The sequence below is a fragment of the Equus quagga genome, chromosome 10 (genome assembly GCF_021613505.1).
Source record: "Equus quagga isolate Etosha38 chromosome 10, UCLA_HA_Equagga_1.0, whole genome shotgun sequence".
In the NCBI taxonomy this organism is placed as follows: domain Eukaryota; kingdom Metazoa; phylum Chordata; class Mammalia; order Perissodactyla; family Equidae; genus Equus; species Equus quagga.
In genome coordinates, this window is record NC_060276.1 from 21,994,653 (window position 1) to 22,011,016 (window position 16,364).

The window sequence follows — 16,364 nt, forward strand, 5'->3', positions numbered from 1 at the left end:
AAAATAACAACCAAAATTTCAATCTTCATTGTATTTCAGATAACTAAAACACATATAGTTTATGTTTTTAATAAATAAAAACATAATATGTAAGATTACAGAGATATGAAATAACTGCTTGTGCTCCTAGGCAAAGTTGCAATAAATGAAGCAGTGGTTCCCCAAACCAGCAAGACTCTTATTCTGTTCCTTCTTATAGGAAATGCTGCTGAGACATCTACCAGCTACTCATGGGAAGGACATTTGAGGCTTGATTGAATGATTTTACACCACACACACACACACACACATTTTAGGGAAGTCAGTAGCCAGGACAATGTAATGCTTAGAATTAATGTATTAAAATTCAAAGAGGAAATCTGTTATTGTGCAGTTCCCTTGGAACAGAAATTAGAGTAGAGTTGAATCTGTATGAGGCAGAGCGAAAACTGGCTGCTAATTTTATGTTCTCTGTCTACAGATAATGCTAGTGATAACATAGGGCTAAAACTTGACACACTGACAGAGAGGGATTTCTCTCAGAAAGTGTCTCCCATTGGAAAAGAGAAAAATCCAATATTCAAAATCACCATACAGAGATGGCAAAGTCACTGCCTTTGCTTTGAAAGCACTTATAGTTTGGAGAAAGGGAGAGACATAGACATGTAAATAGCTAGTCTGAATACAAGGAAATATTAATAGGTTCAAAATGAAGTGTGCAAAGTGCTGCGCAAGTAAAGAGAAAGAACTTACTAACTTTGATGACCACCAATAATGGAATGGTTGCATTGAAGAGATGATACTGAAGTAAATTTTGAGGTGGATACTAAAGATATGGATTTGGAAGTAATAAGCACATAAGAAGATAAATCCAGGGGTGTAAAGAATAAAATGAAGCATGGAAAGAGAAGGGAGAAAAATTCAAAATATTGGACAATATCTATAATTAAAAGGTGAATAAAGACAGAGGAGTCAGAAAAGAAGAAAGAGAAAATGTGATCAAAGAAAATGGCAGTTGGGAGAGTTGTATCTTTTAAACAAGGTGTGGGGAGAAGAAAATATTAAGAAAAGAGTGTGGTAACCAAATTCTGCTGAGAACTAATTAAAATGAAGTAAGCAAAGCTGGCTGATGGATTTGGTAATTAGCTGGTTATTATATTCCATGAGGTTAATAAGGCTGTGTGTAGTAAAGAGGTCTGTAAACAAGATATATTCATCATTTTTTGTGAGTATAGGGAGACACAGAAAGATAGCTTGAGAGGGATCGTGTCCCAAAGAAGTTTTAGAATCACATCTTTCAATGGAGAAATTTGAAAATTATTGGCTAAAGAGAACAGTCTTGTAAAACCTAGAGGTAGGGTAGGACAGAAGATGCAAAGACAGACACATATACACATTTGGAGATTTGAGGAGATAAGATATGAGGGGATATGGATCAATAGAAAAGAAGAGACATTTCTTCTGAAGCAGAATGGAATGAAGAAAGATTGAAAGAATACATGAAGATATTTGAAAAAGACAGTTGAGAGAACTCACACAGGTTGGTTTCCTTTTCCTCAGCGAAGGGAGAAACAAAAGAGCAAATTTAATTGGAGTTTGAAAGGAGTGAGAAAGATTCACAAGGAGAGTCGACAGGGAGGGTTGAGATAACTAGAGTAAATAAAATAACTGAACAGCATTGTCAGAACTTGGCTGGGGAAGGTTGATGTGGATTTGTTCTCTAAATGTTCTCTGATTTCTAACCACCCCTGGTGTTAGCCACCTAGGATCAGGAGCAGGGTACATGGACATCTCATTCGACCAAGGTTAGAAAGTCAGCCAATGAAGGGCAGTGTGTGAAAGCAGGAGGGATTTCAAAAACTGAGAAAACAGGGAGAATTAAGAATATGGTGGACTGGGTGTAGTGGGAGTAAAGGACCACAGGAGACTGTGGTTTAGAGAGAGAGAGAGGTCTTAGTTTGAACTGCAAATGTGGACAAGTTACAATTGTTGCCACAAGAGAATGAGGCTACATTGAAGTAGAAGTATTTTCAGAGGAGATAGTTAAAGAATCGTAGTGCCAGAGAGTCGCATGGTGTCACCTTGGACAGGAGTCTGTGTCGAAGAAAACATTATTAGAAACACAATTTGCGAGAGGATCCTAGGGTGGGTGATGCCAATATGGACAATGAGAATTTGAAAGCATACTTGGACTACAGTGTGAGCTTCAAAGGAGAGGTGGTAGCTGAAGGAAAGTAATAGAACAATGGAAGGCAAGCAGCTGAGATGAGTGAGGAGAAGGCAGAACTGCTCTCCTGACTGAGAGGAAGAGATTGAACAGCTTCTCTTCCCAGAACAAAGTCTACCAAATTTATAAAGATATTATCCTATACTAATATTATTAGATTCAGTAGTTTGTCACATTGAAATCGGGGGTCCGCTTTAATTGAATGTGTGTGTGCATGATGTGAGTTAGGGTCCAGTTTCATTTTCCTTCACGCTAATATCCGGTCAGATCAGCCCCATTTATTGAAAAGTATTTTGTTTTCCCACTTATCTTCCATGCCAAATTTGTAATAAAATAAAAGTCCATATATGTGTGGGTTTAGTTTCTGAACTCTCAATTCTGTTACATTATTATATTTGCCTATCGTTAAATCAATACCATGCTTTCTTAATTACTGGTCCCTTATAGTTACATATTTGCTAAAAAGTTATTTTACCAGTGATTTATTTGACATCTAGTAAATTACATTCTCCTACCTTGTTCCTTTTCTTGAAGAGTGACTTAGCCAGTTTTTATCCTTAATAGGCATAAAATTTTTAAAAGAAGTATGTCAATTTGCACAAAATTTATAATGAAATTTTGTTGTTATTGTAACGAAAGCATAGATAAATTCGGGGAGGATATCTTTAAAAATTGAAGTCTCAATGAACATGGTATGTGCTCCATTTGTTTAGACCTACATCAATTTTTCTCAATAATGTGGCTTTCTGTGCTGGGTTTTCCCATATCTTCCATTACCTTTATTTTTATATTATTATAAGGTGTTCTTTACGTATACTCAGAGAAATGTCTATTATAAGTAATCGTTTAAAATTTCGTGTTCTAACTTGTTATGGCTGATATATAGATTTACAGCTGACTTTTATATACAGTTTGCAGTGCATAATGAAGTTTCAGTCAATGACACACCGCATATACAATGGTGGCCCCCCAAAATTAATACCATATAGCCTAGGTGTGTAGTAGGCTATATTATCTAGGTTTGTATAAGTGCACTCTATGATGTTCATACAATGACGAAGTCGCCTAATGATTGATTTCTCAGAACGTATCCCTGTCATTAGACAATGCATAACTGTACTGTCCTCATATTCTGCTACCATGCTAAATATATTGAATGAGTTTAATAATTTATTCAAAGAATATTGTATGTGGATTATGAGAGTTTCATTTCTTTCATAATAATCCCCATATATTTTACTGCTTTTTCTTGATTTTGGCACTGGCTTTGAACCCCACAACAAAATTACGTAGAATGTAGAATTGGTGATAGACAACTTTGTTTCACTCTTTATCTTGCAGAGTAAATTTGCAACATTTCCAGTTAAGTATGATGTTTACTGGAAGTTTTGTTTATAGTTTTTGAAGATTAAGGAAGTTCTTTCTATTAGCTTTTTGCTAAAAGTTATTTTATCATGATTGGATGTTAAATTTTATCAAATGCTTTTGTTGCATTTGGTTGAGTTGATCTCATAATTCTGTTATTTTTTTCCTTTTTATTTCAAGGGAATGCTGTTAAGGGCATAAAATTTTAGAATTTTTATATTTTCATTGTGTACTAAAACTTGTATTGTTGTGAAGTATCCCTATTTCTGTATAGAAAAGCTTTTATCCTTAAAATATACTTTCCCTGATATTAGTGTAACTATCTTATTTTTCTTTTGGCTACTGATTCCATGATATACTTTATCCATAACTTTACCTTCAAACTTTGTTTCCTTATAATTTGTACACATATATTTTAAGTAGTATGTAATCATGTTTTAATATTATATCAACTCTCACAATTATTTTCTCTTTTAATTGGAGGATTTGGTCTATTTAAGTTTAATGTAATTACTGATTTATTCAGGTTTAAATCTACCATCTCACTTTTGGCCTTCCTTATTTTATTTTATGTTTTTTTTGATGTCTCTTTTTCTCTCTTTAGTCCTTTGGAATTATTGAGTCAATTTGATTCCAGCTTTCTCCTTTATAATTTTGCAGCTATAAATTATAATTATTGATGCATATAGTTAATAGTCAGTTATATTTTCCAACATATTTACCTTTTCCTTTGCTTCCCTAATTGCCAAGCAGCCACCTGGTAACATTTCATTCTGCAAAAGGACCCTTTACATTTCCTTAAGGAGAGTCTACTGGTGACTAAATCAACAATATTTTTTTCTTTATTTCAACTTTATTCTTGAAAGCTATCTTCGCTTGATATAGAATTCTATGCATGAAATTAAATTCTTTAAGCACATTGATGATATCATTCCATTATATTCTACTTCCATTACTGTCGCTCCCTTGAAATGTTTTTTCTCATAAAGTTTCTATGATTATTTTCCGTCATTGGCTTATCAGAGTTTTATGTTCATATTCCTAGATGTTCTTTTCCTTTCATTTATTTTTGTTAGGGTTCATATGGATTTTGCAACTGTCACTTGATGGTTTTGATAAATTCCTCAGAATTTTTATCTATTATATTTTCAAATATATACTTGGCCCCATTATCCTCCCTCCTCTTCTTGTAAAAGCTTTTCATTCTGTCTTCTATTCCTTTTACCCTCTTATGTATTTTACATTCATGATCTTTCTCTCTGACTTCACAACGTATATTTTCCTTTGATCTACATTTCTAGTTAGAAAATTCTAATTATACTTTCAGCTATCTTTAATATTCTAATAAAATCACACACTAATTTCTTAATATTGGTTGTTATACTCCTCAATTCTAAAATTTCTATTACCTTTTCAGCTTTAAATTATTGGCAAAAAGTATCATGTCTCTAATTAAATTATTTAAAAATTTATTTGATACCTGCATTTTCTGGAGCCCCAGTGGGTCCACTACTCTTGGGCAATTTTGATGTTGTTCTTATTGTTGTTCATGCTTTTCTTATCTCCTCATGTGCCTGGTTATTTTGACTTGGTGAATTCATTTCATATGAAAAAATGTAGAAGTGTTTTGAAGACTTCGATGATATTATCTTCTTCAAGAGATGATTAACATGTAATTCTGTGAAGGGGCTGGAAGTACTCATAATCTCCTTAATTCAGTGATGAAGATTAAGAAAATTTGCAGATAGATTCTTTTAATTTACTCATTTGAAGTGGTATGGTTGGTTAACCTGGTCAACTCTTGGCTGACAGGTGACCCCAATTTTTGATGTCTTAATCAGATTAAGTTATCAACAACTCTATGTTCTGATCATATCTGCTCCCTCTCATGCAGTTAACAAATGTGCATAGAGGAAAAGAAGTTCCAGATTTCAGGATAACGTCTATGAATTTTAGTCATTTCCCAGATCTTGACTCCATAATTTTTCACTGCTTGTTAGCTCACATATACCTTCAAACCTATATCTTTTCTCTTTTCCCACTTTTTATTTTTTACAGGAAATATTGCCAACATAGCTTAATTTGTAATTATCAGATGTGAGATTCAAATTATCTAACTGTAATAGTGGAAAGAAATAATAGACAAGATTTTCAAAATGAGATTGACCTATATTAGTGTCTTATGTCATGGTCTCTTACAGTATTTAAGAATAAGCTAGAAAAGTACATTGTCTGCTTTTTAGGTTAAAGGGGTTTTATGGGGAAAGTATTCTAGTAATCTAAAGGAAGACAAGAAAGGACAGAGCAAGGGAGGGGGATAAACAGAAAGGACAAAAAATCCCATGTTATAAAATGGCAAAGTGAAATCCAATCATATCAATAAATACATTAGAGGTAAATTATTTTAAACCTATTTAAATCTGTTTAAAAATCTATTACAAGGCTCAGATTAGGGCTGGCCGGGTGGCTCACTGGTTAAGTTCACACACTCCACTTCTCAGTGGCCTGGGGTTCGCCGGTTCGGATCCCAGGTGTGGACATGGCACTGCTTGGCACGCCATGCTGTGGTAGGTATCCCACATAGAAAGTAGAGGAAGATGGGCACGGATGTTAGCTCAGGGCCAGGCTTCCTCAGCAAAAAGAGGAGGACTGGCAGTAGTTTGCTCAGGGCTAATCTTCCTCAAAAAAAAAAAAAGGCTCAGATTAACAGAATGAGTAAGAAGGCAAGACCCCACAAGGCATACCTTTTACATACAAAGACATAGATAGCTTGAAAGAAAAAGAATTAGAAAAAGTTATATCATACAAACAGTAAGCACAAGAAAGCTGGAGTTTCTAGTTTAATTTCAAATGAAACAGATACCAGAACAAAAGTACTAGAACTAAAGAAGGATGTGTCATAATGATAAAAGGGAAAAACTATCAGGAAAACACAATGGTTATAAACATACATATGCCTAACAAAAGGGTCTTAAAGGACATAAAGAAAAATTGACAATATTAAAGGAAGAAATACATAACTCCACAATTGTAGCAGTAGGTTTTATGGCCATCTCTCAGTAATTGATACAACAATTAGACAAAAAACTCAGTAAGGACATAGAAAATCAAAATAACGCTGTCAACTATCTTGATCTAATTGACTTTTATAGTACATTAGAGACAAACTTCAGAATATGCTTTACGAGGGAACATAACACTTTTACCAATACAAATTTTAAGATTGTTTAGTATTGTTTTTTTCTATTTCCGTGAAAAATGACTCTAGAATTTTGATAGGGATTGCGTTGAATCTGTATATCACTCTGGGTAACAATATCAATTCTTCCAATCCATGAACACAGGGTAGCTTTCCTTTTATTCGTGTTTTTTAAAATTTCTTTCACCAATGTCTTGTTTTTAGAGTGTAGCCCTTCATCTTCCTGGTCAAGTTTATTCCTAAGTACTTAATTTTTTGATGTTATTGTAAATGGGATTGTTTTCTTAATTTCTTTTTCATATAGCTTATTGTTAGGATATAGAGATGCAACTGAATTTGGTATATTGATTTTGTATCCTTCAACTTCATTGAATTATTGATTAGTTCTACCAAGTTTTTGGTGGAGTCTTAAGGGTTTTCTACATATAAGATCATGTCATACGAAAAGCAGAGATGCTTTAACTTCTTCCTTTCTGATTTGGATGTCTTTTAGCTCTTTTTCTTGATTAATTACCCCTGTCTAGGACTTTCAATTCTATGTTGAATAGAAGTGGTAAGAGTGGGCACTCTTCCCTTGTTCCTGATCTTAGAGAAAAAGCTTTCCTCTAAGTGTAATGTTAGCTGCAGGCTTGCCACACATGGTCTTTATTATCTTGAGGTACATTCCTCCCATTCCTAGTTTGTTGAGTGTTTGGGTTTTGTTTGTTTATTTGTTTATTTTTTACCATGAAACGATATTGAATTTGGTCAAATGCTTTTTCTGCATCTATTGAGATGGTCATCATGTTTTTATTCTTCATTCTGTTAATGTGGTTTATTACTTTGATTCATTTGCATATGTTAGAATATCTTTGGTTCTCAGGGATAAATCCCACTTGATCATAGTGTATGTTCCTTTTAATGTGCTGTTGAATTTGGTTTGCTAGTATTATGATGAGGATTTTTGCACCTGTGTTCATCAAGGAGATTGGCCTGTAATTTTCTTTTGGTGTAGTGTCCTTACCTGGCTTTGGTATGTAGAAATGCTGGCCTCATAAAATGGATTCAGAAGTGTTCCCTCTTCTTTAATTTTTTGGAATAGTTTGAGAAATATTGGCCGTAATTCTTCTTTAAACCTTTCACAGAATTTACCCAGGAAGCCATCTGTTCCTGGGCTTTGCTTTGTTGGTAAGTTTTTGATCACTACTTCAATCTCCTAACATATTATTGATGTGTTCAGATTTTCTATTTCTTCTTGAGTCAGTCTTTGTGTGTTATATGTTTCCAGAACAGTATTCCTTTCATCAAGGCTATCCAATTTGTGAGTGTGTAATTGTTGATAGTAGTGTCTTGTGATCCTTTGTATTTCTGTGGTATCAGTTGTTTTGTCTCCTCTTTTATTTATAATTTTATTTGAAACTTCTCTCTTTTTTCTCTGTTGGTTTAGCTAAAGGTTTGTCAATTTTGGTTATATTTTCAAAAAACTATTAGCTTCGTTGGTCTTTTCTATTATCTTTCTTATATCTATTTCATTTATTTCTGTACTAATCTTCATTATTTTCTTTCTCTGACAAGTTTGGGCTTGGTTTGTTTGTCTTTTTCTAGTTCCTTGAGGTGAAATGTTAGGTTGTTTATTTGAGATCTTTCTGTTTTCTTAAAATAGGCATGTATCACCATAAACTTTCCTCTTGGAACTGCTGTTGAAATTTGATTATAATATATCTTGGGAGTAATCATTTTTGGCTTGATCGTGCTTAGGGTCCTTTGAGCTTCATATTTCTGGATATCTATACATCTCCCAAATTTGGAAAGTTTTCAGCCATTATTTCTCTGAATCTTCTTTGTGTCCCTTTTTCTCTTCTCCTTCTTTGACTCACATAATAGACATATTCATTCCTTGATAGTAATCCATTGATCCCATATGCTTTCTTCCCTCCTATTCATTATTTTTTTTATTCTTGTTCCTATAACTGGGTAATTTAAAATGACTTGTCTTTGAGTTTGCTGATTCTTTCTTTTGCATAATCAAATCTGCTGTTGAAGTTTTCTATTGAATTTTTGAGTTTTGTCATTGTATTCTTCAGCTTCAGAACTTCTGTTTTTCTTATGCTTTCTATTTCTTTATCAAACTTCTCATTTTGTTCACGTGTTGCTTTCCTGGTTTTATTTAGTTGTCTGTGTTCTCTTGCATCTCATTGAACTTCTTTAAGATGATTATGTTGAATTCTTCGTCAGACAATTTGTAGATCTGTCCCTTTGGAGTCAGTTACTGAAGCTTCATTAGTTTTCTTCGGTGTTGTTATGTTTGCCTGATTCTTTGTGACCCACGTAGACTTGCATTGGTGTCTGTACATTTGAAGGAGAAAACACCTCTTCCATTCTTTACAGACCATTTTCAGCAAACAAAAACCTTCTCCTTCTGGGTCCCCAGGCTGATGGTACTGCCTCTGGGATCCAAGTCAAGTGGAGTTGGAGATGCATCATGTGGCTGCTGCTGGATCCACAGTGGGATCTGCAGTTGGTGCGGCTATTACCAGGAGCTGGAGTGGACATGGATTCTGTTTTATCCCTGGGTGGATAGGACTGCCTCAAGACTTTGGTCAGTCAGGCTGGGATAAAATTAAATGTCAGGGTCTTCAGATGATGGGCCTATTACCAGGTGTACAGATCTGTTTGGCTCCCACTGTGTCCCTTAGAGGTCTCCTGGCAGGTTACTCACTAGGTTAACCCTTGGGTGAGCAAGATTGCCCTGGCAGTACAGTTGAGAGGGACTAGAACTGGGTCACAGGACTGCTTAGTCAGGACCAAGGTCTGTAGCTCTAGCATTCAGGGACATAGACAGGCATGCCTCCTTTTGGGTTCCTGGGCAGTCAGGACTTCTCTCAGATCACAACTGAGAGAGAAACTAGAACTAAGTCACTGGGCCACTTTAGGATCTGTGGTCAGACAGATGTCTACAGTTCTGCTCCAGGGCCACAGATGCTGAGAGGGAGTGGAGCCAGGTTATAGGGCTGCTTCAAGATCCACAGTCAGACTGAGGTCAGTAGGCATACCTCTGGAGGCACCGACAGGCATGGCTTTCTCCAGGTGCCTGGACAGGCAGGACCACTTCTCAATTGTACCTTCGAGGGGCTGAAACCAAATTCCATGGTCATTTCTGGATCTGCAGTTGGACCAAGATCAGAGGGCCTGCCTCACAATCATGGACAGGCATGTCTCTTGGGTGAATCAGATTTTCTAGCCCATGGCTGAGTGGAGCTGGAGTTGAGTTATAGGGCTGCTTCTGCAGTGGGACCAAGGTGGGAGGGCCTGTCTGGGGGCACAAATGAGTATATCTCTCACCTGGTCCCTAGGTGATCAGAACCAATGGTTAGTTGGGGTTCGAGCTGGGTCACAGTCTGCTTCAGGGTCCACAGTCAGGACTGAGGTCAATGGGCCTGTTACTCAAGTCACTGGCAGGCATGGCTCCTGCCAAGTTGCTTGGCAGATGCTGCTGGTGGCAGGACCAAGGCCAAACAGGGCTGTAGCTGAATCCAGAGTGGGCTCGGCTGTTTCCAGGTCTGTAGCCAGGACTACAGTGAGTGAGTCTGCTAGCTGGGCATGGACCTGTCTTCTCAAAACAGCCTTCCTTGGTCTTGGGCTCCACCAGGGTTTCACAGTCTCCTACCTGGATCCCAAAGCCCTCACAAAGGCCTTTTTGTCCATAGATGGCTGTCAAATTATCATGCAGACGAGGGATATGAATGGGACACCTCCTATTGTGCCATCTTGTTCCACTATTGATATTTTGAAGAGGATAATTCTTTGTAGTGGGTGTGTAGTGTAAGGCCTAAAATCAAGGCCCTAAAATCAACTATACGATGCCTTGACATCTAGTAAAATCAGGAGGGCCTTACATGGCCTAACCACAAATTCTCCTCTTTACTCTGCTCTGGCAGGTAAGGTCCACTAGCCAAACAACCTTCCTTATCAAAGGAACCAAACACAGTTTCTGCTTATTCCAGAGCAGTGAGTTTCTGTTCCCTGGCTGACCATGGAATTATTCAAAAAATCCAATCATATCCTCACACAAGAACTAGGGCACACTCCAGACTCTTGATACTATAAAGCCTACATCTCATAGCTCCCAGTTTTTCACTCTCTTTCTGAGCACAGACTCTGTGCGGCCTTGCATGACATGCAGTGTTTTCTTCCCCTGGGCTATAAGTATATGTGACTAATAAACTGCTATCAATCTCATCTGTCCAGTGTGTCATGTGTTCATCCATTCTTATAAGGCTAGTGTGGGAATCTCTCCCTCTTTAATGGGGCAAATAGAAGGCAATTTAAACAGGGGGCTATCCAGTTCATTGTAGGATTTTTAGAATCACCTCTAGTGCTTAATCACTAGATGCCAATAGTACCCTCCCAACCCTGACAATCAAAATGTCTACATTGCCAAATATTTCTAAGATAGAATACAAAAAGTACAAAACACAAAAGAGAAAGAAGTTGAAAAATTGTGATTCGTGAAAATCAAAAGATTTTTCAGTTACAAAATTAAAAACGGAAGGCAAAGACTGAGAAAATAATTGCAATCAGACAAAGGACATGAACCCAGAAAATGTATATTATCTTGTTATATGTAATTATATATATAATATATAAATAATTTATTACAAATTGTATACAGTAATACATACATTATTATATGTAATATATTCATATGTATTATCTCTTATATGTATCATCTCTTATAATTGAATAATAAGAAAATACGCAAAATACTAAAAAGATACTTTTAAGAAAGATCATATGTTGATTGCCTATCAGCACATGGAAAGATACTCAACATTATTAATCACCAGAGAAATGCAAATTAAACCACAACAAGATACCACCAAAGGCAAAAATTAAAATCTTGGCAAGAATGTTGAGTAAACTAGAACTCTCATACAGAGCAGGTGAAAATGTTAAATTTTGAAGCCATCTTGGAAAATGACTTGATAATTAAAAAATTTAAAGCAAAACTCTCATATGACCCAGTCATTCCACTTAGAGGTGTTTACCCCAAAGAAACAAAAAATATGCTCACATAAAGACTTGTATACAAATGTTACCAGCAACTTTGCTTGTAACAGCCAAAACCGGAATACAACTCAAATGTTCATCAACATATTAGCAGATGAACAAATTTTGGTATATACATGCAATGGAATAGTACTAGGCAAGAAAAATGAATGAAATATTGATATGCACAACAACATGGATGAATCACAAAATTATGTGGAGAGAAAAAACCCACTAGATCAAAAAGGACACACATTACATGGCTCCATTTACATAAAACTCTAAAAATTCAAACTAATGTATAATGATAGAAAGAAGACAAGTGGTTGCCCAGAGACTGGGATGGAGTTAGGCATGCATGACAAAGGGCATAAAACAACTTTTGGGGTGATAAAAGTGTTTGTTATTTTTATTTGGGTGATGGGTCCATAGGTGTATACATGTCACACAACTTATCAAATTGTTCACTTTAAATATATGCAGTTTATTGTACTTCAATTATGCTTAAATAAAGTTGAAAACAAAAGTTGCTGTGAAAAATCACATTGGTGTACATTTTATTTCTGGCTAGTGCTCGTAGAACATACATATTTATTCCTTCTAAAGCATGTCACAGAATTGGAGACTATATCTTTGTACACTTGAGAATCATTTTTAAGCTAATAAAGTTGCAGGGTGTGGGCAATAATATTATAAGAATTAGCAACTTGAAAAGCCTATTGTTATTCATACTGATCAAGAACATCTTGCAAAAGGACCATATAAAGGGTTGTGGGGAACTTGGACACTATACACTTAGTACAATAGGTTCTCTGTTATGGAGAAATATATACTCAATCATTCTCATTATATGAAAGCTAGAAACGGACATCAAAAGAATTATATCATGGATTTAAATTCTCTCCACTTTTGCATACGTTTGAAATTTTCCTAGTACAAAGAAAAGAAAAGAAAAAAGAAAAGGAGAAAAGTGCTCTAAGGTAAATACATATAATGCAGTTAAACAAAGGAGTTAGTAGCTAAAATATATTCCACGTATTAAGACTGAGTAAACCACAATTTAGGCACATAAAATCATAACACCTTAAGTCTGGAAGAGAGGTTAAAGACAATAGTATAACTAGGAAATATGCACCTGAATTGCTATTTATTTATTTATTTAATCCTATGTTCCAGCACTGGGAAAGCACCTTGAAATACAAAAAACGAAAGTCATTGTTTAAATTATCTAACATTCTATTGGAAATCAAGACAACAAAAAAAAGAAAAAAATCACAGTATCAGAGTTTATCCATGAATAAAAATAAAGCAGGTTTAAATAATAGAAAATAATAGGGGCCTAGGAGTTTTGAGGAAATAGGATCAGATGCCATTTTACATAAGACAAGGTAAGAGAAGTCCTCTCTGAGATGAAGGAATTTAACGTGATACTGTCTATTGAGGGTTATTTGATAAACGCTGGTAAAGGTCAGTTTAATATTGAACACTGTCCTTTTTCCTTCAGGCTGTGATTCAAGCAGAAATGCAAGAAGAGAGCAGTATGCAAAATAAAGAGGAAACATGAGAAAACAAAAATTACAAAACAGAATCATCTAAAAGCATGTGCTGTAATTGAAATTGCACTACTTCACTGATGTGGTTATCCCATATAACATATGTTGCAAAGGGGCTTCTCAGGTTTTTATTGCAAACTAATGTATCCCACTGGGCTTCCTTCTGCATGACACCCAATCACAGCACAGCAGGATACACACATTGGCTACAATATTCTCTTGCCCTGCATTTGGGTTAAAAATAGAAACAGAATAAACTCATCCAAATTTTCAAAAAATTAAAAAATAAGAAAAATAAAAATAGAAACAGAAAGAGTTTTATATATCTAGATTTTACAGATTATTATAAAGTTTGTCTACTGACAGCACTATACTCTCTTCTTCATTTAGCCTTCTAATAAAGAGCTGAAAAACTTTGTGCTTTCTGGAAGTGAGGAAGCAATGAAATGTAAATAGTGTATCAAGAGTAAACACTTTTAAATATTAAGGATGTGTATTTTTATTATTGGGTCCAATATGTTTAGGGAGACTATTATTTATCTTGTAGAATCAGTTAGAAAAGTCAATACATGTATACATCAAATAATACCAAAAGTGCATGTAATGTACTGTGTTAATGCCATACACAGAGAGGAAACTAAAGTAGAAATAATCAATATGTGAATTAATTTTTTATCACGTCAGCATTGTTTTGCCATCATAGCATGCTTACTGTTTATTACACAGCTCAGAGCAAAGAGTCATTATGTTCTTCCTAAAAGTGTATAAGTTAAATCAAATGGTACTTACATAGGAAGAAAACTTTAGTTGAATGGATGCGGGCAGACGAAATTTTCAACACGTACCTCTCTGAAACAGTTGAGAAAAAATATTTATTGGTAAATGACTACTTTTTCTTATTCTGTCAAAGAGTTAAATGGTGGTGGCTGTGATGCTTCACTCAGATCCCTCTTTAGGAATGATAAACTTACTCCTGGTTGAGACCTTAAGCTGTCAGCCTACTTTGGAAATTGCCTCAGCTGAAGGGAATTGCCTCACCCAAGTTTCCCTTACTTGTGGCAGCCTACATCAAATTACTGACTGGTGTGAAGGTATAAAGGCGCAGCCCCCTTTGTTTGTGATAACTCTGAAGGGCCATCTCAGCTCTAGAGCTCCCAAGGAGGGCCTGTTGAAACCTTGCTTGGGATTGTATTACAGCTCAACTTCTCCCTTCTAGCCAATCCTCTTTCCTCCCTCTTGTTTCTACAGGCTTCGACTCCAAGAGCACTAACCAATAAACATCCGGTCTGACAAACCCTGACTCAGAGTCTGCCTCCCAGAGATCTCAGTTATATGATATTTAATGTTAGATTGTTCAAGTGTTTTATGTATTAGTCCTAAAGCTTTCTATAGATAACTGCAATATTCCACTAAGCAGACATAATATTTCTCAGGGCATTTGATGAATTATAAAGATACTTTAATTCAGCGCTTGTTACTAAAATAGGAACTATCATTAGAGAATAGGTATAGACCTAACTCTTATGTCTGCATTATCACTCCTAGTGCTTGATAGGGCAATGATATAATTCAGAGCTATGGAAGATTTGAAAATCTTTGCTAAGTATGCTTTCTATGGTCTGAATATCTGTGTTCCCCCAAAATGTATACGTTGGACTCTTAACTTCCAATGTGATGGTATGTGGATGTGGAGTCTTTGGGAGGTGATTAGGTCATGAGAGTGGAGCCCTCATGAATGGGATCAGTGCCCTTATAAAAGAGAGCTCCCTTGCCCCTCAACACCATGTAAGGACACAGCCAGAGGTCAGCAGTCTGAAACCAGGAAGAGGGCCCTCACCAACCCTGCTGACACCCTATTCTTGGATTAGCCTCCAGAACTATGAGAAATAAACGTGTTATTTGTAAGTTATCCAGTCTGTGGTATTTTGTTAAGGCAGCTTGAACAGACTAAGACCATATATATAGAAAAATATTCTCATAGAGATGCAGTTTAAAAGTGCCAGGATGACCATGATTCTGCAATGTTCTTATTTTCATTGACTTGTAAAATATAGGCGGTTTATATTGCAAGTAGTTCTAAATAAATTGTGGCATATTTTTCTGCAAATAATATACACTCAACATCTAATCTTTAGTATTAAGACTGGTAGTTGTAATATTCAAGCCTCAGAAAAATCATTATGCAATTGTATCTGATTAAAGTTTTATTGTGTAATTCTAGATTCATGAAACTATGGCATTTTCTTCCTCTGGCGGGCAATTCTTAGAGAAAATCACTTTGAAATGACCTGTTTCACAACGTAGTGTACTTTCAGCACCTATGTCCTGCTAATTAGCCAATCATATGTGTTTTGAAGGATGTTTTACCCTTTCTTTCATGTGGTAATGTTATAAAAACTGGAAAAATAGCTTATTTTTAACAATAAATTTCTCAGCCTAACCCCCTTCTGTGCTACATTGCCTGAAGTTCAAAACCTCTTTGACTTTATGCAGCTACAGAACTAACCGTTCTCAATATGTTATTTTTCTCAATAATATTCATTATCCCAGATCCTAGAAGAATTGAAGGAATATTATCCTAACATACTGAAATGATAATCTAAGTACCTACATGATGAAAAGAATAGGTGTTTTATTATATATAGGACAACATTCTTAACTTGTATAATTAGTTCAAGATAGCGTAAATTAATTAAAGCATGCTTGTCTTTACTCCCACTTCCCTGCTACAGCTGGGAATGATAGATTTCTCTCCTCTATTGTTTCCATCATGTAGCACTAAAATCCACCACAGTCACAGAGGAAGGTTTGAGATGAGTACATTTCCGTGGTGGAGCCAAGTCATCTTGGCTTATGACTGCTGATTGTGTGCTTTTATTCCCAACTCCATATTCAGTGAGGTCACATTGGTAGCTTGAAATTGACATGGTGGGAGTATATACACTATAGGAATTGAGAAACAGTAGAAGTAAAAACTATTTTACGGCCGAGTAGTATTCCGTTAGTATATGCA